The sequence below is a fragment of the Crocodylus siamensis genome, chromosome 2 (assembly GCF_052110815.1).
Source record: "Crocodylus siamensis isolate JL-2025a chromosome 2, ASM5211081v1, whole genome shotgun sequence".
Lineage (NCBI taxonomy): Eukaryota > Metazoa > Chordata > Crocodylia > Crocodylidae > Crocodylus > Crocodylus siamensis.
Genome location: NC_143396.1, coordinates 70601185 through 70626202, shown reverse-complemented (window position 1 = coordinate 70626202; position 25018 = coordinate 70601185). Strand labels below are relative to the sequence as shown.

At 39.9% G+C, this 25018-nt stretch overlaps 1 protein-coding gene across 6 annotated transcripts in view; it reads left to right on the top strand.

Moving 5' to 3' along the window:
• The window catches only part of TENM3 (teneurin transmembrane protein 3), a 2356642-nt gene that overhangs the window by 716378 nt on the left and 1615246 nt on the right, over positions 1–25018 (top strand). For all 6 annotated transcript variants that reach the window (XM_090036139.1, XM_090036135.1, XM_090036141.1 and 3 more), the window contains exon 4: positions 14291–14344. The gene's annotated coding sequence lies outside the window, so the exon portion shown is untranslated. The remainder of the gene's footprint in view (positions 1–14290; positions 14345–25018) is intronic.

The window sequence follows — 25018 nt, the reverse complement described above, 5'->3', positions numbered from 1 at the left end:
CTAGTATTATTTTATTGACTTGCACAGTGTGCATTGTTGGAGATCCCGATGTAAGAATTTGTGTGCAGAAATGTGAACCTTAATGTCAATATTTCTTCTCTAATTTATGAGCACAGAGTATATTCATCTGTATAATGTGTTCATAACATTTATTCTGATTTGCAAGGACTTCATTAATGGATGTTTAGAAATTGTTTGCATTACTACCAGAAAATTTGCTATGATGTGCTAGCTGTTTGTTGGCATTGTTCTCTTAAAAAAATAAATACATCAATGATTTGCTGTCTGGCTATGCTTTTTATGCAACCAGTTTATTTTATATTCTGTATGTTAAAGATGGATTTGGGGTAGTTGCAAACAGCCTCAAGGACCAACTAGGTATCAAGAATTGACTAAAAGATTAAGGCAGACAGCAAACTCTCCTGCTGCTCTTAATAGACTGCCTCAAACTTCCCACTATTCCTAGTGTGACCATATTATTTCTAAAGAAATCTGAGACTATGCCTCCTCCCTCCAAATCAGCAGTGCTGCTGCAGGCAGAGGAAGTTGGGTAGAGGTGTGGGGTGCAGTCTGGCAGAGAGGTGGAGCCTGCCTACTGCACCATGCCCCTCTGCTTCCCCTCCAGACTGTCCCATGCTCTTGTGACTTCCGTTTTAATTTTCATACCGGCCTATGAAATCCAGGACTGTCCTGGCTAAACTGAGACATATGGCCACCCTAACTATTCCCTAACTTCTGTGATTGGTAGCACATTAATGCCAAGCCTTGGGTGTGTTCATATTTACAGCTGGAAAAAACCATTACAGTATCTGTTAATACTGCCTCCTTATTCTGCAGCCCTCTGATACCATGGGGATTGAATCAGTGAATAAAGTCAGGATTTAGGCTGGTGTGTTACTTAACATAGGTCATTTTGTGATTGACCTAGAAATATACCTTTTTAGAAAAAAATGTCTACTAGTGATCACTCAAACTGATAGAGAAGCTACCGCATCACTTAACCTTGTACAAGCATTCAGTTTATCCTGGAAGAGTCATTGCTCTCACAGGAGAAACCGTGAATTTTCAGGTTTTTTCTCCCAGAGTAAAAATGACCAGCCCAGGAGAAAAAATAACCTGGAGTGCAGACAGAAGTGACAATTTTTCCCTGATCTGGCCATACAAAGCAGTTTATAGCTATGACCAGATGCAAGTAAATGGCTGAATACAGCTTCAAACATAGCTGATTGGTGAAAATCTGACTCTTCATTACATGAGGTATCAGATAAAGTTGTTAAAAAATGTAGTGTCTTTTATAACTTGTGTCTATGGAGCTCCCAGCCTTTCGCTATTTTCTGAACAGGAGGGGGATGAAGCGGGAGTGGAGGGAGTTGTCTGGGGGGCTTTCTGCCCACCCTGGAGGGTGAAGTTGAATTGGAGCCTCCCACATCTTACGTTGTTGTAAGGGTTTTTTTCTGCTGGGAGCACCCCCGCCCCACCCCCCCACCCCGCCATTCAGCACAAGCTGAGGAGACTCAAGAATGAGCTCCCTCTGCTGCCTTTCCCCCCTCCCATTCTGAAAACAGTGATCACTGGCAGAGAGCCTGGCCATTGCTGTGGGAACCTGGCTGTAAGCTCCCAGGCACAACTGGATTCCCCTCTTCCCTAGAACCAACAGTGAACTTCTGTCTGGCCTGGGGTAACACTGTAAGTTAGAATGCTTTGTAAAAATCATTCTGAACTATAGCTGGGAGCTGCACTTCTGTCTGCATCTCCTGGGAACAACCAGGTTTAAATCACTCCCAGGACAGTTTCTTATGGGATAACAAAATGTCATAGAAATAAGGCCTGGAAGGGACCTTGAAAGATCATTGAGTCCAACCTCCCTGCTCTGGGCAGGAATACTGCTGAGATCAAATGAGCTCAGCAAGGTGTCTGTCCAGTCTCATCTTGAAGACTTCCAAGGATGGGGACTGCACCATCTCCTTGGGAAGTGTATTCCAGATTCTGGGCCTTACCATAAAGTTCTTCCTTGTATCCAACCTAAAACCATCCTCTAACAGTTTATGGCCACTGTTCCTTGTCCTCCTCTTATGTGCCCTAGTGAGCAGTTTTTCTCTCGGCTCCAGATATTCACCCCTACCATAGTTACAGATGGCCACCAAGTGCCCCTCAGTTTTCTCTCCCCCAGACTGAACAGTCTCAGATCCCTTATTGGCTAATGCATCTCAGTATGCTGTTAATTCTGTTGAATGCAGCATTGCATTGGTGGCTCATGTTCATCCTGTGATCAACCATAACCCTGAGGTCCCTTTCAGCCATCATGCTGGCCAGGATGTCTCTTCCTAACCTATGTTCATGTCACTGGTTATTCCTCCCCAGATGAAGCATTCTGCATTTATCCTTATTGAACTGCATCAGAATGTTTGCTCCATCCACTTTTCATCTTGTCCAGATCTGCTAGGATCTGCATTCTATCCCCCAGGATGACCGCTTTTCCTCATAACTTAGTATCATCTACAGACTTGATCAGAGTGCTTTCCACATCTTCATCTATATCGTTGATAAACATGTTGAACAGCACAGGGCAAAGAACTGAACCCTGCAGGACACTAGCCATCTCCCACGAAGATGATCCAGACCTGTCAAATAACAGTCTCTGGGTTTAACCCCTTAGGCAGTTCCCAACCCACCTAACTGTGGATTATGCCAGCCCACATTCCCCCAGTTTCTGTTATAAGAGTGTCATGGGAGACCATATCAAAGGCTTTTTTTAAAAATCCAAGTATATGACATCAACCCACAACTAAGTTTGTTACATGATCATAGAACAAGATGAGGTTGGTCAAACACAAACTGCCCTCAATGAGACCATGTTGGCTATCCTTCTGCAGTATGCCTTCTGCCAGTCTCTCAAATGCACTTGATACTTTTTTCCAAAACTTTACCCAATATCAAGGTCAAGCTGACTGGCCTATAATTTCCTGCGTTTTCCTCCCCTTAAAGACTGGCACCACATTGGTCCTTTTCCAGTCTTTTGAGACCTCTCCTAAGTACCATGAGTGTTCAGATACCTTTGCCACTGGTTCTGCAATGACTCCAGCCAATTCTCTCAGCATTCTCAGGTGTAGTTCTTCCTGTCCCACCAACTTGAAGACATTCAGTCACTGTAAGTGCTTCCTCACCAGTTCAAAACTGACCACTGATTAACAATTGCCCCCCCCCCCCAGCATCTATCCAGTATCTGAAACCAGGTGGGAAACCACTATTTGCATGAAGGAACACTGACACAAAGTATTCATTAAAGAGTTCATCTTTCTCCGGACTGCCTGTTATCAGATGTCCTATCTATTAATGATTGCTTTGCCTCCATCTTCCTAAGCAGGAACCGGAACAGCCGCCACCCCCCCCCCCCCCCGCTGGACCCCCCTCAGGCCCCAGGGGAGGCATACCTAGGCCAAGAGTTAGTGAGGAAAAAGTTAGGGAGCTTCTGGAGGGACTGGATGTATTCAAGTCAGCCAGTCCATACAATCTCCACCCTAGAGTGCGAAAGGAATTGTCTGAGATCATTGCAGGACCCCTGGCATAGCTTTACAAGCACTTGTGGTGCTCTGGTGTGGTGCCAGAGGACTGGAAGAGGGCTAACGTGGTTCCCATCTTCAAAAAGGTTAAGAAGGAGGACCCAGGAAACTATAGGCCAGTTAGTCTTACCTCGATCCTAGGCAAGCTGTTCAAGAAAATTATGCTGGCACACATCCACGAGGGGCCAGCAGGGGATTTCATGCTTAGGGGCAACAAACATGGGTTCATCAGTGACAGGTCCTGTCAGACCAACCTGGTGGTCTTCTATGTTCAGATCACCAAATCATTAGATGCAGGGGTAGCAGTGGAGATAGTCTTCCTGGGCTTTCGGAAGGCCTTCAACTCTCTCTCACCCTGTTCTCATTAAGAAACTGGGGGACTGTGGTGTCGACACCCACACAGTAAATTGGGTTGCCAACTGGCTGGCGAGCCGCACCCAGAGAGTGGTGGTGGATGTGTCATTTTCAACCTGGAGGGATGTGGGCAGTGGGGTTCCGCAGGGCTTAGTCCTCGGGCCCGCACTGTTCAACATATTTATCAGTGACTTGGACAAGGGGGTAAAAAGCACCCTGTTCAAATCTGCTGATGACACGAAGATGTGGTGGGGTGTGAGCATGCTAGAAGGGAGCAATAGGCTACAATCGGACCTAGACAGGTTACAAGATGAGAATAGGATGGGATTCAACACTGACAAGTGCAAAGTGATGCACCTGGGGAGGAATAACCAGCACCATACCTAAAGGTTACGGAACTCTCTTCTTGTCAGTACAGAGGCAGAAAAGGATCTTGGAGTCATCATTGACTCCAAGATGAACATGGGCTGGCAGTGTGGGGATGCAGTCAGGAAGGCCAACCGTACCTTGTCATGTATCCACAGATGCATCTCAGGCAGGTCCAAAGAGGTGATCCTCCCCCTCTATGTGGCACTGGTCAAGCCGCAACTGGAGTACTGCATCTAGTTCTGGGCACCGCGCTTCAAGAAGGGTGTGGACAACATGGAGAGGGTTCAGAGGAGGGCCACTCATATGATCAGGGGGCAGCAGGGCAGGCCTTATGGGGAGAAGCTACGGGACCTGAACCTGTTCAGCCTCTGCAAGAGAAGGCTGAGAGGAGATCTAGTGGCTTGTTACAAACTAGTCAGGGGGGATCAGCAGGCACTGGGAAAGTCTCTGTTCCCCTGAGCACTGCCAGGAGCGACCAGGAATAACGGTCACAAGCTGGTAGAGGGATGATTTAGGCTAGATATCAGGAGGCGCTACTTCACTGTCAGGGCGGCTAGGATCTGGAACCAACTTCCAAGAGAAGTGGTGCTGGCTCCTCCTTTAAGAGGAGGTTAGATAAACACCTTGCTGGGGTTGTTTGACCCCAGTAATCTTTCCTGCCATGGCAGGGGGTCGGACTAGATGATCTACTGAGGTCTCTTCTGACCCTAGAAACTATGAAACTCTCCCATTCTTCAAGGACCCTACATTTCCCTTTGTCTTCCTCCTGAACCCTATATGCCTAAAGAAGGACCTCTTATTGTCCTTGATTTCAGTCACCAACCTGATCTTGGTTGCCACCTTTGCCTTCCTTCTCCCCTGTCTACAAATACAGGCTATACTTGTGTATTTCTCCTTGGTAACTACCCCCTTTTTCCACAGTCTGTAAGCCTCCTTTTCTTTTTTTAAGCACGCCTTGATTTTTCTGGTAAGCCAAGAGGGATTCCCAGCCCCTTTACCACCTTTCTGGCATACAGGAATGGACTTTTTCTGCGCTCTAAGGATCATTCCTTTTGAGGAATGACCACCCTTCCTGAACTCCCTTCTCCTCCAGTCCTCCTTCCCAGAGGGTCTCTCCTACTAGTTTCCTAAGTATGTCCGTACATATCTGTGGGGCATCTATCAGCAGTAAGTTGCTGCAGTAGTTAATTACCCTGAGCTGTTTATTTAAGTTTAGAATAAAAACATTTTTTCCCTAGCTGTGTATCTTATGCCTGCTTTAGATACAAGGCATAAAATACTCAGAATTGTATAATAAGATACAAGGCATTAGATACTCAGACTCTGAAAGAAGAGCCCATCAGAGTCTGAGTGGATGTAACAGAGCCCTGACACAATAGATCACAAACTCTAAGGACATTATAAAGGGAGGGTCAGCTGCTAAGGAACCATAGGTAATAGGGCTGTGCAAAATTTCACCGAGCATTTCACTTCAAAGCTGTTTTTATGTGTTTCAAGCTTGAAACAGCTAAATTGAAATGCAATAAAAAGCTTTGAAATGGCTTCAAAACAAAATGAGAGGACCCAAAACATTTAAAAAGTTTTGAAACATTTCAAGTTTTGAAGCAGCTTGGTGGCAGAAAGCAGGGAAGAGCCAGCTCTCTGCATTCCGAGCGGCTCCACAGCCCGGTGGAGCTCAGCCCGCAGTGCAGCCCTGGCTCTGCCCACCTCCCAACGCTGGGCTGAGCTCCATGGATCTCGTGGAGCCGGTCAGGGTGAAGCCCTGGCTCTCCCTGCTTCCCACCACTGGGCTGCACTCCGAGTGGCTCCTGCTTCCAAGCTATGTTCCATGGGGCTGTGGAGCCCTTGGAGCTCATCCCGGTGGCAGGAGGCAGAGGGCAGCCCTGGTTCTCCGCACCTTTCACTGCCAGGCTGCGCTCTGAGCTGCTCCACAGCCCCATGGAGCTCAGCCTGGCAGTGGGAGGCAGGCACTCCTGGCATCATGAATCTCTTCCCTGGCACTGGGTACAGGCTGTACCCAGTGCTGGTTCCAGGCAGCAGGGCAGCCTCCTGTCATCTGGCACACATATCTGGGGGCCCACACTCCTGGGAGGAGTCCGGCATAGCCCCGCAGTCCTTCCGGGGGTGTGAGCCCCCAGATCTGCATGCTGGATGAGACTAGGCTGCCTCCACCTCTGGGATCATCAGCACCATGAATCTTCCCTGGAGCTGGGTGTGGGCTGCTCCTAGCTCCAGTCCCAGGTGGCAGAGCAGCCTCCTGTCATCTGGTGCACAGATCTGGGGGCCCACAACCCTGGGAGGGGACTGGAATCCTTTAAAGAACAAACTATACACTGAGCTAAAAAAAAGAGTTCAGGTAAATTATTAAAACTTAAATATTGTTTAAATGAGCATAAACTCATAAATGAGTCTTAAAATCATTTTATGCTGAAAGCACTGGTTTTCCTTCATATAAAGTATGGTGAACCTAGGTTATGGATAAGCTATATATTTCTAACATGATTAGTATTTGTGTACCTATGCTTTCTGAAGCACTATAGCCATTCAAACTGGTACAAAGTTGCCAAAAGCACCACAAAACCATACCACTTTCAAAGAATAGTGCTGTGGCTGTTCTAGTGATACTTAACCTTCCAGCCCTGTGGCCTGGATGAATGGCATGGGATGGATCCCATGTATAGATTTGGTCTGAGGGTGCTATCTGGCTATGGTGTCACCCCATGCACTGAATCTGAATGCAGCATGACCCTAAAAGCTGACATGTGGGGTCATGTCATCTGAACTGGAGAGCTCCCTATAGGTCTGGTATTGTGGCACTGGAGCAGTAGTGGCAATGTTCATTGCCATGGCTCTAAAAGAAATTAATGCTGCTACTGCTCCCTTCTCTATCAAATTTCCAAGCCTGCTCCCATATTAACACCTAATCAGGAGCTCCGGGACTGTCTTGTTGCCCTGCTCTTATAGTTGAAATACATGTTTCATGTTGTAGACTCACCAATTTGACTGTCTGCGGAGATTGGGAAATATTTTTTCTAAGCGCTTGACAATGTATGTCCTGTGGACCAGATCTGGCCCATGTAGTTAGTTGGTAGGGATTTACACATTCTAGCAGCCAGGTCAGTGGGAGAAGCAGCAGCATCAGCAGCAGTCAAATCAGAGGCACCAGCCTGCCTGGGACTCAAGTCAGATCTGGCCTGTGCCTCCAGAAACTTGCTGACTGCTGACTTTTTTTGTATAGTGTTACAGAGCACATCTATATAACAGATGAAACCAGCTACCTACCAGTATGCCAAAAGTATCAGAATTTACCACAGTTTATTTTAGCGTTTGCCTTTGCTGCAAGTTAAAAATAACTGGGATATTTAACTCCTTAAACCGGATGGAAAATTGTAGTGAATATAATAATTTTAAAAAAAGCTTATGGTAACATAGACATGGAAATGATATTCCTAGTTCATATTTTGTTAACCTGTCAAAGGCCATATTTATATGTCTTTATGTAAACAAGTGAATCAGAGAAAATAATGCTCAGTAAAGCTCACTACTGGAATTTCCTAGTTTTGAGTAGCTCAACATTTAATGCTTTCTTAATTTTTATTTAATAGCTATTCAAGAGTCTCAAAGTATAAAGCACTCTAAGTATTAGACCTGGATGGCTTAAATGACATGATGATATTGTGCAAAACCTTTTTAAGGCTTTGACACCCTCATTTTGAGCAAATGACAATAATGGCATGATTTTCATAAAATTATGCTTTAATTCTGGTTACTTTGGCTAATTTCAGCTTTTGCTTTGTACTTCAAAACTGACATTTTTATTCTGAATTTCAATTATGCAATCCACATTCATTTTTGTGTAACTCTGGAAGATCCACAGCATGCCCAAAGGGAAAGATTAATTTTTTGAAATTTAAGTTGTATTATTATTTTAATTAAAAAAAGTTATAAAAAGAGATTGTTTGCTTTAAAAACACTGTACTAAAAATACTACATTGCTATTTGTTTGACATGATAAAACAATGTAAAACTTTCACTGCTTTGAATGCCATTATGAAGTCAACAAGGCATTAATGCTACTGCTCCCAATATAAGGCTGGAGATATGAATCAACAGTTATAATTTTTGTTCTGTTTTTCAACTTCAGCCAGTCATGCCTGACCAATGTGATTGCTTTCTATAATAAAATTACTGGCTCTGTGGATGTGGGGAGACAAGTAGTCATGATATGCCTTGACATCAGCAAGGCTTTTGATGCGATCTACCATAATATTCTTGCATGCAAGCTAAGGAAGTATAGGTTTGATGAATGGACTGTAAAGTAGATAGAAAACTGGCTGGATCATTGGTCTCACAGGTTAGTAGTCAGTGGCTCAATGTCTAGTTGGCAGCTGGTATCAAGTGGAGTGTGCCAGGGGTTAGTCCTGAGCTGGTTTTGTTAAATGTTCTCATCAGTGACCCGGAAGATGGGATAGAGTGAATCCTCAACAAGTTGGCAGATGACACCAGGCTGGGGGGAGTAGTAGATATGTTGCAGGGTAGTGCTAGGATTCAGAAAGACTTCAACAAATTGGAGAATTGGACCAAAATAAATCTCTTGAGGTCCAATAAGTGAAAAGTCATGCACTTAGGATGGAACAGTCCCATGCACCGGTACAGGTTAGGGACCAACTGGCTAAGCAGCAGTTCTGCATAGAAGGGCCAGAAAACTGCTCTGCTCCTGGAAGTGATGTCGGGGCTGGGGTTGGGGCTGAGGGCTTGGGGCTGGTGTGGGTACTGCCAGCACTGGGAAACTGCTCCACTCCCCAACCCTGATGCCATGTGCCTCCTAAGCACCTGGAGGTGGGGGTTGGGGGTGGGACCAGCTTTTTAGCCATTTTTTAGCCATTTAGTGGTTTGTCTTTATTGTCACTAGTTTATGCATTTGAATTTTAAAAGTATTAAACATAAAAAGGAGCTGCAAATGGTGTTTTTCTTAGAAGAATTCTAAACTATGTAATCTTGAGTTTGGGGGTGCTAGTTGGTTATTAGGCAAAACTCATGACAAGAGTAGTAAAGCACTGGCACAGGTTACCCAGAGAGGTTGTTGAGTCTCCATACTTGGAGATTTTTAACACCTAGCTAGACAAAGCTTTTGCTAGGATGATTTGGTTGGGGATGGGCTTGCCTTGAGCCAGGGATGGACTACATGACCTTCTGTGGACCCATCCAACCCTAATTTTCCATGATTTTTTCATTCTAACCCTGTTCTGGATTCAGATATTGTATGGTTAGGTACTTAGATCCTTATTTGTTTCTATCTATTCAATTTTTTTATGTACCATTCTTCTATTTTATGTGGAAAAAATGCCTGTCCTACAGGTCCTTTAATTGGTGGCCTGTTGCTGAGCAGTGTAAGTTCTCACACAGCAACCACTTTGCATACGTGATATATGTAAAGTAGGTAGTTTCCATATCATGGAGACAGGGACCACACTAATCATATGTGACAGGCTGAGGGAGCAAAAACAGGATCCTGGATGATCTGTTTGGGACCCCATTTAGTGATGCTTGCTAGACATTTCATGCTGGTGAAGAAATGGGAATCATTGAAAATAGAAGAGAAAGGCACAAGTTAGCTGTGGCAAGGAAGAGGAAGTCAAAATGTATGCAATGTAGTAGGTTACCATGACTTGAAATAGTTGACACAGAGGGGGCTGAATGCAGCGGGCACTATCATATCTTATTTACATAGGCTGAGCTAACCTATCCTCATGGCAGGTTCCCATCAGTATGACTGTCCAATATGGGCCATGTCTTTGAGAACAATGCTCAGTGTTGGCTGCATTTAAATAATTTCATTGTTGGTTTCCATTACTGAGCATATGTTGCCTTTGACAGTTTAACAATGGACAATATGTTTAGTGAGGTTTCCTTGTTTGTGAATGTAACATGAGGGGCTCCCCCCCATGTTGCTTAGAGAAAAAAAGCCTTGTATTTCAGGATATACAGTACTTAACATGTCAGCAAAATATATGCAAACAACAATACATTTTAACCTTACTTTCAACACAAGCAGTGGCAATAGTGGGATACAAAGTTGCACAAAACTGGCAGGTTGGGTGTAGTGGTAGAGTTGATGCCAGTGCACCAAGGGTGAATGGAGCCTAAACAATGCTAAACAATGGAGGGAGGGTGGTGGTACTTGTGGAATGGCAGCATGCTTAGAAGATCCTGAATGGGACTAGGAAGTGGAGGTGTCTGAATGGATAGAATATGTGGCATTCCAAGTTATTGGGGTATCTGAGATTACTGATCGACTGATGGTCTGGCATGTCAGGAAATCATGGGGAGGAAGAGAAGTGGCTGCCTGCAAGCTGTTGTCTCAAAGAAGAATCCAGCTGACGTATGGGACATATAACAGGACTGCTAAATGTCAGGAAGTGCACTCCAACTAAGTGAGCAACAGCTATGAATGGTATGAACAGTTTGAAGGTGCCTTGAAAGTTGTGGGAACTTTTCTTCTTTAAAATGTATATACATTTTATTTATATATAAATAAACGAATCTTTTCTTCTGTGGAAAGGTAGTTAGAACTGGGAATGTGCAGTTGGGGACATTTTTGTATTTTGTCCCATATCATCTGACATGCATGCAAGGTATTAAAAAAAGAAAAAAAATCATCCCTTGTAATGCCACCACACTTTTTCCTACTTCCAAATCTGTCCCTTAAGGTTTTGCTATAACATTTACAGAACACTTTGAATGAAAACGTGGCATATGTGCCATGACTGCTGCTGTGTTTAACTTGCTAATTATGTTTAACTTGGTGCTGTTGCTACCTGTTGAACTCCCCTATTTGTTTGTTCTCCCTACCTGTTTCATCAAGTCATATTATAATGTATTTGGTGATTGCCTGTTTGGTGGGGGAAATATGGGGTGGAAGGGAGGGAGAGAGAGGGCTCTTGCATGAACAGCATTAAATTGAATTATCTGTTTAATAGCTCATCCCTACTTCCACTCCAAAACTCCCAATTTATTTTGCTGATAAAGATAATTGTCCTTTGTTATACCCATGCAAACATAGGTTCTCACCCTGCAATGATATCCACTTGTGTCATCCACTGTGCCCCTTCAGAGTTCAGTTGATTGCTGTTTTGAACTGGTGTAATAAAGGCCATCATTCTTCTATTATTTATGCCCTATTTAAAGAAGGAATATCATCAAAATAATAAAAAGTATTTGTCTAATACTACTTAAAATTAAATTCATTTTAAAAGACAAATCCTATTCCAAATGTCACTTTTAATTTGTCTTTGCAAACTAAATTTTAGAGAGTGAAAAACTTGCATTATTCAGTACTATCTAGGCTTCATTTATACTAGCAGCAAACTCAAAAATAAAGGAGTTCTGGCAGACAAAAATCAAAGCAGTTATTTTTCATCAAATATTAACTTTTGCAGTAGATGAAGCATCAAACTTTATTAGCAAGTTGTAATTTTCAGATTTATATTTAAATATTAAAAGCTACTACTAGAAACTTACAGTTAGAGACCACCATAAAATGGTGGTTGAAATAAAGTAAATGTTTAAAATGTCTAAATAGATGCAAATATAAATGTATATTTAAGGAGATTTTAGTCTACTAAAATGTACAATTTTATTCGGAATAATATTTATCTTACTTATTTCTTTTATGGTATTGATATGGTTTCAATCTGTCAGAGCATTTAGGCCATGATTTGGCATGGTACTTAAGCATATACCTAACATTAAGTTTGTAAGAGTCCCATTTGATTTCAGTGAATGTTGTGACAGGGGCAAGCTTTCATGCCCAGTGCAAGCACCAACCTTCCTCCTGTCTATGGACCAGCTACCCTCCTCACTCACCTGCCATGCCTTGATGTAATAATATGAGGATGTTAATAAGGTGGGAGGCTGTCCATATTGAACCCCAATGTTTAGGGGGTATCCACAGCTCTGTTCCATCCCTATACTGTGGCCCAAGCCTTGCAGATGGGATCCCAGGCAGCTAAACTCAGGTATTCCCTTTGCCCATTAGCTGTGGTCTCCTCTCTGAAACCTTTGGCTCTCTGTTAGGCCTGGCCCCATCTCAGGTCACTTGGGACTCTGAGTTTCTTTGCTCTGTGGGTGTCCCTCCCGGTGGCTCCCTGGCCCTTTTGACCTTTCTCTGGGCCCTGGCCCCAGCATGGACTAGTCAGGTCCCTGAGGTCAGGTCTAAGCTCTTTGCCTGGCTTTTGGGGATTGGAGTCGCCCATTCCTGGCTCAGGTGCTTCACAAAGTGTGCTTGGCCCCATGGGATCACTCACCCCAGCAGGCTCAGGTGCTTCAAGATGCTTACCTGGCCTACCCTGCATTAAATGAGGCATCCAAAGGTGGGGGCTGAGTTTAAGGTCCCCTGACTCTCTTTACACCAGGGAGGTGATCACTCCTGGCATTTAAATGGGGACTGCTGCACCTCTAGCAGCCTACCAGGCCTTCCTACTGTGGCAGGGTGCAGCTTTAGGTCATGCCCTCGATCAATGAAGCCACTAAGCCATGCCTATAGCCTCAGCCTCACCTCCAAGGTGTTCCTGACAGAGCTCAGCAAAGAGATGTTTCTTTTCTGTTGGCTGATCATAAACTATTCTCAGATCAGGGAGCTGGGCCTTAAAATGGCCACCCTCATCAGCATCTGCCCCTCCCTGACCCAGTCTTTAAAATTGCAGAGACTACCAGTGCTCTGCCACAAATGTGGCCTACTCATTTTATAAAGTTAAGTGCTTTGCTGGATTTGAGGTGAAGAGCCTGATTTTTGTAATCGATATCAAGAATATCACTTAATATTTTGAAGACTAGTCATACAACTACCATGGATAAAGAAACTTGTAATTAAGAAATATTTCTGTTTTATACATTGTTGTGTATATACCTAAACTGGAACAGCAGAAATTTTGAACGGAAAGTTGTTCCAGAGTATGTACAGAGGTTACATTTATATTGACCTAACTAAGAATAAGTTCATCTAAGTTCCAATCTGTACAGATGTTCAGAGAGGTTAAATCAGGCAACAAATAGCCAGCTCAATTTAACTTGGGTCACCAGAGATGGTAAAATAAATTTAGACTGAGAACAGGTTAGTCCAATCTTCTGAATGTCTATTGTACACGTTGAGAGCATAGCCTCGGACTTACGAAAGTCCCACCGGTCACCCCAGCCCTGGGACTGTACTTTTTCTACTTTCCCCATTCCCAATCCTGACCAAGCTGTTGTTAGCCCCTGGGTGGACCTGCAAGCCCATCCATCCCACTGCCTCAATTTACTTGGATTGAGTTCCTGGAACAGCTTCCAGCACTGGCAACCATCTGCACAAGTGGGGCCCAATCTATGATCAAGCAGCCTAAAATAAGTGGAATGAGCATAGATCAGTTCCTGTGAATGTATGTACATACCCCTAATATTTCCGAACCCAGCAGATCAACACTTGTGCTTTCACAAGATTCCCCCTCCAGTTTTATTGATTAAATTATTGAATAATATTCCTGAGCTGAAGGTAACTATAGAAACTTAAACTTCAAGGATCCAATCCTCATCAGTCAAAGTCAAGAAGTTAATAAATCGACACAAATTGATGTCAGCTGAAGATTTGGCACTAAATTTAGTATTAGCAATAATAAGATATGTTTCTCAGTATTGTGAGCTGATGTTTTTTTTTCTCTTATGCTTTTAGGAGGTATTAAGCTTTTGTTTTTCACTTTAGCAGGTTTTCATTTGTGCAGTTGCTACAATATTTCCTCTGGTTCCTAAGAGGCATTTCTTAGTTCTTCCTAAGACAATATCTGTATTAAGACATAATTTTCATTTGCCCTGCTTTGGTGGTTCTTAATTCATGAAAAGAAAAACTAAAATGGGGACTTTATGGTTGTTATATTTCTTATTTATGGGTATGAAAATATTCTTATTAGCTGTTGCAATTCACGGTTTATTGTATTTTAAATTAACATATTCCTGGTTTTGTGACTTTTTAACAGGCAATAACTTCAAGCTTGCATTGAGAATATAGATTCTGCTGCAAGAAAACAACAGTAAGTGTTTATGTGTGTATTATAAGTTTGTGGTGTTTTTTAAATGCTTACACCCTCCATTATTGCCTAAATGTTTTTTTAAAAGATAATATGATTACGTTAGTATAGCAAATGTTCCAACTCTGCAGAAAGCTTGTTCTTAGGAATTTTAGTGCCCAAGTTTAAGATCACTTGGTAAGGAGGACAAAATACTAAAGATTTTTGTTCACAATTTTGATTTAAAATGAATTAAATATTACATTTGCATTTATTACATTGAATTATTTTTATTAGGTTTTCAAAATAAAATTATTTAGAAATGAATGGGGAAATTTTAATGTGATTATGAATAAAACATTTATTGTTTTAGTTATATTTCAAGTGATGATGTTAGTCCAGTGATTTAAATGCATATGTATATTGGATAAAAAGTACTGACTAGTGCCATCTGTTGATGTCCTTTGAAATAAGGTGAAATATCAATATAGAAAAAAATAGTTCCAGGGTTTACATATATTTACATTGAAATATGCAGTCATATAAGAATAGGAAAATTGGGCGCATGGAAACTGATTTTTTATGCAGACATTATTGTTGGTTTTAGTAAAGAGTTATGCTTAAAAATGTGTGGCATAAATCTGTTGTGTTTACCCACAAATTCAATGAGTTTTATACTGGATATGAAAGAAGCCTCATTTCATATCTTTTGAATATAATAATCTAATCTTAATTTGCTTCCACATTCAGGACATTTTAAAATTTTATTCATGTTTATGGTTTAACTAACTTTATAACTTTTTATAACTTTTTTTTTAACCAGTTTTGAATTTTCTTCCTTTACTAATGTATAGTGAAGATGAGTTTTGGAAGTGAGGAGCTGTAGATTTGTGGTATGTTAATAAGGGTGGCAGAAGCGTGCCACAGGCAGAAGGAGAATCTCTGACAGCTGGGGTGCTGTAGTTAGGGGAAAAAATCTCTGATCAAAATGATACAGGTGGGGCGTTCTAAAAGATTTGGTAGTATTTACCTGTATCAAAACATCCAAGAAACAAGGATTTTAAGTGCCTAAAGTAAAGCCCTCCCCCTGTGCAATAAAACAGGCAACTTTTGATAAGTTGTTTTCAAATTGACTCCTAATTGTCCTGTTCTCTTACCTCTGAATATGGTAGTTATCAAGAATATTATTGAATATTAAAACAGTTAAATAAAGCTGGACTTGGAGCACTTTATTCAGATTTATTGTGTGTATGTGTGTGTTGCACATTTGAATAAAACAATGTCTGTTTTTTAGAAATATATCTGTGAAGTTTTTTAAAAAATAGCATTACCATTCTTCTTGTAAATCCAACAGATGGGATTAGACAAAGTTAGAAATAAAATCAGGCAATCATTCTTTTTTATCTCTGCTCCTTTTCTAACCCTTTTTCACAATTTTGTCTGAATTTATAATAACTTTGTTGTACTTAGTACCTCTGGACTTTTTTGTCTTGTAGGTGTTGATTTTAAATGAATGCATTATTGCACTTCCTAAAACTCAGCACATTGGGTTTTTAAATTCTCCAGGTGGCTTTGCCTGTTATGTAGCAAAGAATAGTTGTATTTATCCCCACTTTCTAATATGCTCCTTTGTTTGTTTGTTTTTCCTGAATCCAACTAAACACTGAAACAATTTGAAGTGAAATGGGAAAATCATGTAACATTGTCCTTCTAAGGCAAATGTACTAGTTGTGCTCTTATGTAAGTGGAGTTTGCAGTTAAGAATTCTCCATAAAGGGCATTTTTACTAGAAACAATAAGGCCTCTAAAACTCTGAATTTTAAATTTGACATCTGGAGATCTGTAATTCCCACTGAAAAAACATCAAGTGAATTATGCATAGAGAGAATACAGTCCTGAAATAAAGATCAAATTTCCAGTATGTCTAGCAATATTATGAATTGCCTACAAAAGTATTCGTTTAGCCTTAATTCAGGATTTCTAATGAAAAGGGATGTGGAGCTACTAACTCCTTTACTAAGTGGGACAAAGATGGTGAACTAAAGAGCTTTCACAAAGAGAAGCTAACACAGTGCTAGCTGATATTCTCTAAATGATACTAATTAGGAAAACATCCGGCAAAAGATTTCCTCTTTCACTTTCTACATTTCTTAAGGAAATAAAAATAAAACAACATTCAAAGTGAAAAATCTAAAATAAATAAGAATTGGAACATATTAAGGGTCGATTGCTAAGAGTGAAGATAGTCAAGGGATAAATGACTAGTGGACAGATATACACATTTACATTGGTGTCAAATGATACCTATCTAATTTCTTACAGTGTAACCCTGAATTAAATGGGGTTTAAGTTACAGTTATAATGCTTTACTTCCTCTTTTTAGGAACACAAACACCTAACAGTTATATCATAATGGCAATCTCAAGCAGCAACTACCTCTCCTTTAAAACCGGCCAAAAGATATGTATGCAGCCATAGGTTCACATGATCTGAAATAATTTTCCCAGGTTTGTTCTGGTACAAAAACTTACCTGAAGACACCTGAGCTAGGGACAGACATTATACACAAACCAGTTTAAGTGATCAGAAACAGATGTTCAGTGTACTTAAACCAGTTTGAAAATGGCTGAAACCAGTTTGAGATAAAGCTGGTTGAATGTAGTATCAGGCTTAACTGATTTTGGTCTAAGTGGCTTATGCAATGTCTGTCCCGGACCCTTTGCTGATTTAAGTTAAACCAGAGTCCCCCAGCATCCAGATGCTTTGCAGCCCTGGACAGGGCTCTCTGCTGCAGAGAACTGGATTGGCTCCTCCCCTTTGTCTCCTAGCTGGAGCAGCAGCATCTGCCTGGCTTCCTTCTCCCCAGCCCCCTTGCCCCCTCCCTCACCACTCCCTGCTCAAGCAGGGATCCCCTCCCTCCCTGTCTCCCACAGCATGGACTGTAGCCAGCATGCTGTAGCCACGGTATGCTAGCTAATTCTGAGAGGTGTCTGTGTAAGGCAGACAGGACAAAGGCAGACAGGATAGTGTCCACTTAGGGCTTTTTGGAGCTGATCAACAAGGATTCTGGTTTTCTCTGTTTTAAACCAAAAATCAGGGATTTTTTTAAAATAAGTAAACCAAAATCCACATTTTTTCATGATTTAAAATAAAACACCATTAATATCTAGATAGTGGGTTACTTTTTTTAAAACCAAAAATTGGGGATTTTTTTAAATTGGAGAAAACCAGAATCCTTGCTAATCAACAGCTAATGTCCCTGGTAATATCCCTCCATTCTTTCCTTCAAAAAATCTGTTTAAGAAGAACTTAAACTAATGATAGAGGCTTTTGTTTTATTTTGATGGATTGATAAGTGTTATCAACTCCCTGAGTAACTCCCTGCTGTATAAGTAAATACTGCATAACACTCTGTCAGCTCCCTAGCTGGTCAGGAACAGTGAGGGGGGAACTCCTCCCTAATCAAAGCATCCTGCCAGGGCCTGGCCTCTCAGCTCAGCACTATGGAAGGGAAGGGAAGGGAAACCTGCTCTAGTGCCCCCCCACCCGTCTTCTAGCCTGAGCCACTTGAGGCATGTGCCTACATTTCTTCAATCCAAAGGGAATTTCTTAAGGTTACAGACTGATTCAGCCTAGCCAGGGTAGACTAATCTGCAAAGATTGAATCAATTCAGGCTCAGGCTTTTTGAATGTCTGCCCTAGCCCTGACCAGACATTCAGATTATAAGCCCTTGAAGAGTGGGATGTGAAGGGGGCATGTTCTTCTCCCTGCTTGACTGTGTCTCCCTGTGAGAGAATGGGAACAAAGCACCCTCGCCTGCTAGAGGACTGTGCTGTGGCTTCTCTCCAAAGAGGACATATATAGACATCAGGTTTCACAGGAGAAAATTTCCTACGAGAGTTAACCCTGGTTTTTCCCTTCTTATTTTTCTCCTAGAGTAGCCATTTTTGCTCTGAGAGAAAAATCATAATCATCTTCACACTCATGGTTTCTCCTGGAAGAGCAGTGACTCTTCCAGGAAAAGAAAAAGAATGTCTGTATGTGGCCTATGTCTGTTCACAACCCTAGTCATCTTTCTATTTCCCTGATGATCAGTCCATCTCTAAGCCCATCCCATCCTAGGTTATTTAAGTGGTGGAACTTGACTTTAAATCATTGATTCAAGAAAGCCCTTGTGGATTGCTCCACCCATTGTTGCAGCTGTTCCCCTCTATTCAAGTGTTTCCCAGTGCCTTGTAGGAGGAAGGGCAGAGAGTAGTATAGAGCCAGCTATGTAGTCATTCCCCATATATAATATTGATCTTTTTAAATTTAAGCGAACAGGAGTGCTGGAGTGAGATTTAGAGAAAATAGCATATTTCAGGTGGAGAGAGAAAGAAACACCTTCATTTTAAAGTACTGGAACTCTAAAGAGAAGGAAATAATAGATGCTCCAATGCTTTTGAGATGCTTACACTGAGAATGAAGAAAGGACTAGTAGTAGCATAGGGTAGTTATGCAGAAAACAAAGCATTGCTGTAAATGGTTTGATAAATCCCTTTTGATCTGTATTTTCTATAATTCATTTTTAAATGCCCACTGACACTTATTTATTTTTCTTTTTGTCCAGACTCATAGCTGCATTGATCTATTAAATCAAAATCTGTTTATTGGGTTTGTTTGTTTTTTGGTTTGTTTGTTTTTTTTTTTTGGGGGGGGGGGGTTGCATGCATAGGTTGTAAATAACATAAGGGGCTGTAAATTACTTCTCTTCCTGGTTTACCCAGCTATTTGCTATGTTCCTTTTTGAGCATCTTGATACAGTTATACCTTTATTGTCTTGTCTTATCTATAACGTGGGAAAATAGTATCCATAACAGAAGTATGATATGAAAATCATTCTGTTTATAAATTTAAAGTGTGTTAACAGTAAGAAGAAACATTCATGTTAAAGGTCCAGAGAATTAGTGTATTTCTCAATCTAAATATTAACAAGATTTTGCTTCCTCACTGGAGGCTTTTTAAGACTTTGGCTGGATCAGTGAATTTTTCAGTTGTCTGTTTCTGTAACTGATGCTTTTATCTAAATCAAGGTTCAGTCTTCCACAGAACTAGATTGTCTTTTTCTTCTGGTGCTTGCATAATTCAGAAACCTATTGCATAATGACAAGACCATAGTAAAACCTCCCAAATATATATGGGTATGAAATTACAATAACTTGATAATATACTCACATTGAAATGATCACTCTTATCTTATGTGTAAAATCACTTCATGTTTATATAGGTAAAAGGAAATTTTGTAAAACAATAATTGAATTAAGACTCTGTACTCATTTCATTGAATACTATTATACAGAGTCAAAACTTTTAAGCTGCACAATAATTAATCTTTTTAGCTAAAAGGAACCATTGTTAACATGCTAACATGGACTCAAATGATTAGAATAGTCTGGGAGCCATAATTTCAAGGGTAACTTGTACAAATGAGGGTCAGAACTAAAAGCTCTTCAGCTAGCAGAAAATGCATTAAACTAGAAGAACAAACAAAAAGTCTATGTTGGCAGATCAAAGAAAATGAAGTAGAAAAAAGAATGCTCTTATAGTATCATTTGTCCTAAATTTGAGTATCTTTTTTTTTCTTTTTCTTTGTTACTTTCATGTATACCTCTAATTATTGTAGCCAGTGATGCCAGATTTTTTAAAAAGTTGCTGGTTTGATATTTGGATATACTTACATGTATGAGAAGAAATAATTCAGTTCACTCTGAGAATAAAATGTGTTTTTTGGCTTTAGGCTGTTTAATTGGCATTGAGATTCTAACAGAGCTAACATAGTTAGCTAACTCTCATTCTGGCATCTTCAATGCAAATATCTGGCTTACATAAAGGTAAATCAAACATCAGGGACTATATATAAATATAAAATGGAATTATTCCTGTAATATTAACTCTGAAATATCATATTTTCAGGAAAAATTTGTGGGATCATAAAATATCTGTTTTCCAAATTGTGGTCTTCTGATAAAGTACAATCTGAGGTGGCATTTAAGTTCATGTGATTGCTTATTTAAAAGAGAATGGGGATGCATTCTGATTGCCTCTAAGCAATCAAATGCCCTAATTATTGGCAATAAAATAACTCCAGCAGTGGCAAGCTTGTATCACATTGAGAAATATTCCATAATGCAGAGTGATATTCATTTGACTTTGTTTCTGATTCTGACCAAGAAAGATGGAATTAAACTACCAAAGAATTAATTTGCCTTCTGTAAGGTATTGAGTCCTGATCAGCAAATCAAGCTTTAATAGACAGAGAGCAGAATAGAATATATCTGTTTCTTTTCATATAAATAAATAATTACAGGTTGACTTTGTTTGCTAAGTAGCATATTTTAAACATGTTTCATCAGTATAGATTAATGCTATATAATACAAAGTATTGCCAGTTTCTGTTTCTATGAAAAAGGTAACATGATGAGTTGGGAGATGCTTTCATAGTTATTGAAGGATTGCTTAGGGGCTACCTGTACTATCAAAATCTATTGCTGACTGTAGAATTCAATGTGATATGAAATTTGACAACATATTAATTATAAAATGTAAATTTAACACTGATTTGTACTTGCATTGCTTCGTGCTGTTTAGCCCAAAATAAATATTACACTGAGCCTGCGATGAAGCATCTCCCCATAGTATGGAAATGCATGATTTGATAGTTTTAGTAATAATCTTTTTGTTGTTAATAGCCTCTGTCCTTCTTGAGTCTCCATTGTATGGTGGCAGTTATTGGTGCAGACAGAAGTGCAGCTCCCTGATGTAACTGAGAACACTTTGCAGGAACCATTCTCAGTTACAACAATCCTCCGGACAAAACAGAAGTTCACTCTTGGTTCCAAGACGGAAGGGAATCTAGCTTCTGGCTGGGAGCCTGCAGCCAGTTTCCCCTGGCAGCAGTCCCTCCTTTCTCCCAGCCTGTCCTTATTTGAGAATGGGAGCAGAGAAGGGTGGAGAGGGAGCTTGTAAGTAAGTAAGGTTTAAAATGCCAAGTCTGTATCTGATACAGCACATTTCCTAATGTGCCATGGAGCTATATTACTATTGAAAGGAAATGCTCCGTCCATTTTTATGCCTCCTCTCTCCCATCCATTTGATCATTAGTTCTTGCTTTTTAGTGGTGTAACTTGGTTGTGCAGGGGCACAAAGGAACGGTGCTGTACTAAATTGTTCGAATTTAAAACGGTTGAAATTAACCAAAGTGCTTAGATATAGATATAGATCTTATCTGTGTTCCTAGAGAGTGTACAGTGCATTGCACAGAAATGCTAAACAACTTACTCATCTTACATAGGTTGTTAAAAATAGTCATTTTAATCATTGCTATCAGTGCTAATACTGGTGCCCACTGATTTTGCTGGGTCTGTATGAGGCATTGAGAGTCCATGATGACTGAACTTCTGAGGAGGGTTGGGACTTGGATTTAGATACCTCCAAAGCTTAGTTTTTCAAAATGATGTTTTAATCCTTCTGCACAGACAACGTAAAATGCCTTCTCTTTGCAGTAGTCACATCATGGAATCACCTTATTCAGGATGTGCAGGAAACAATTTTAAAGACTAAGCTCAGCAATTATCCATCACATAGTACCTGCAATATCAGTATTATAGATAGCATATTTCAAATAAATCAATATAGCATTTCTAAATCCTCATAATTACTAGGGTCCTAAGTGGGATGGAGAAAGTGGAGAAGGTAATTAGAATGACCTTATAATATTGAACTGGTGAATTTTGCTGGATCATTGTCCAGCACTGATAATTCTCCTGTAGAATATCACATACTAGCAAATATTCATACTGGCATCATGGAGAGCTAATGGGAACACTAACAGCAAGAATCTAAATAGCATACTAAATCCTGTCCTTAGAATCCAAAGGTGTTATGAAGCAGTATTTGGCCTTGAAAGTTGTTAATAAAAATTAATATGCTTCTCTGTGTTCTCCTGCCATATTTTTCCTTGCTGTTTTGCTATATCAGTATGAGTTTCTACTGCTTGAAAGCTGTGTTTAAAACATGATATTTTGTAAGTATATTGTTAAAATATATGGTGTTTTATTGTTTATTTACAGTGTGTTTTGTTACATAGGCAGTATATCTGTGCTGTCAGTTTACATCTGATTTGTCTTTCTCTGTCTGCAGTATCACAGCACCAACATTTGCCCCCATGTTGATTTTTACGTAGTTCCTTTCTTTCTTTCTTTGTTTCCTCCCTCCCCCTTTAAAGACTGTTGAACTTGTGTACCTGCAAACTGTCACAGGTATAGTACCAACTTGTTGGTCTCACTTAAAAGGGAACATGAATTAACTTACACGTATTTGAATATATGTGTTCCTTGACTTAATCCTGCTTCATTATGATCGAGTTTTATAAAAATCTTTCTCAAAATTAGGAAAATCAGCCAAATAACTGGGACAATTTGCCTTTTTGAAAGGAAACTAGAGAAATACTACTGAACTCCCTAAAATAAAAAGACTAGTAGGTTTACCAGTGCCGTATGCCTTTTTGTTCATCCGGTTTGTTTGTGGAGGGGGTGTTTGGTGTCCAGGTGTAATTTTTGCTTTTGTCTTCCATTGACTAGGTGATTTTAGATGAGGTCAATATTATTATATGGGGACATATCAAGTTTTGAATAGGCATCTCTTGAGAAATATAGATCTTAATAAATTGTGACACTTGAAAATTGACACCAAGCAGAATTAGTGGATACTTTTGAACATATGGGGCCAGATTTTTAAAGGTTATTAAATATTTTACTTGAAAAATACCTAATTACATGAGAAATATCATCAAAGTAGTCATCATTATGTAACCAAACTTTAATAATAAAAAAATTGTTTCCATGATAGTGCTTATCCAAATGAAAATTAAACATGACCCAGGAAATAATACTAGTGCCCTGCAGAACTCTTGTATACCAAGCTAAATACAGCATGTGCTAAATGTTTTATTTTAATTTATCTATTAGATATTTATTACTTATGTAATTTTAGTCGATCAGAAATATTACTATAATTCAATTTTATAATTACATTGTTCTTGTGATATTTGTAAACTGCTAACTTCTAACAGCTATTTCCTAACAGCAGCTATATTACCCAAGACATGAACACACAATACTTTACAATAAATAAAGAAAAGAAAGTAGGTATTATCCCATAAAAATTATAAGAATTATAAAGACTTAGGTCCAACAATACCCTCCCTTTTGAAAAATAAAATTCTTGGGAGCTGAGGTCATTATAAAAAAAAAAAAAAAACCCCAAGATTAATAAGCTATCAGGAACCAAAGATTTTAAATCTTAATTAAGGAGATCTAAAGTTTTATTTTTATTCTGTGAGCAGAAGTTTGGATGCATATGAGCTAAAAAATAAAAGGAGGGGAGGGGAAGAAATCATACTTTTTAAAATTTAAGTGCAGCCACATGTGAGCTTGTGTGGCTTATCACACTTGTAATACTATCATTATCCTGCTATTAACCATGTTATTTGAAAAAGCTTTACCTGATTACCAGCTGGCATTCTGGCTTCCCTCTTTGAAGTGTGAAATCTGTTCCAGCAGAACAGGAGATCCTAGGTAAAGGCATAATAAAGCGATTTAAGGTCCAACATATTTATCTGAAATACTTCAACTGTGATTATGGGGAGATGCTGTTTATATTTTAAAGTAATATTGTAAATTGTTAAACCTAATAATTGCTCTTCATGTCAGGGTAGACTATAATAAAATCTGGAAAGTTGAAGGCATAGTTGAATCTAGCACTGGTTTACCTACTCGATATTGGCTCTATCACCACTTATTGCTGAAGAAATTAATTTCTGTTCCAAGTTCACTTGCATTTTAGGCTTTGGATTCAAAATGAAGTTTTTGGATTAGGATTTGAATTCTGTGCAACAGATCTTGTAAGAACATTACATAAGTTTAGCTAAAGATATTGGAAATGTCAAGTGAACTTCTGTTCACTGTTTTCTTCAATTCAAAACCAGGAGTAAAATAAACCAGTGAAATAATGCACTGTCAACTGTCACTGTATGACTGTCAGTAAGGGCTGCTATTTTGAAGTGTGTGACACTGAATACACGAGACACTGCAAGCGCTTTAATTACAACAGCTCCTGAGAGCCTCCACAGCACATGTAAAGATGCCCTAAGAAACCACTTATTTAGGATTTAGAGTTCAGATTTCTTGATCGCCAAATGCATCTACTCCATATCAACATGAGCGTTCTGTCACAAAATGGAGAAAATGAAAGGCTCTTAGTTTAAAACTTGAAGCCGTATCAACGTATGCAAAGAACGAACGTGGTAAACAAAAATCAGAAGCACATCTAGTGCATTTCTATCCAGCACGGCATTTTATATCTTGAGGAAAGTTGCAAATTGTCACAATAGACTGCAGAGTTCTGCCATGCTGCCAAGAGCAAATCAATATGACCTCTGTCAGAAAACAGCTGGAGAGAATTGTAATCAATCTGATTTGATATCAACTCAGTAATATGACAAACCTGAAATAGCTTGGGGGTTTTTTTTCCCTTTAAACCAGGCTTAATGTATTTGTCACATGAATGATAATGCAAACTGATATCATGACCTCAAATAACTCTTTCAAGGGTATAATGTTTTGAAAGACACCTTAAAATTACAATTATATGTTGAATGG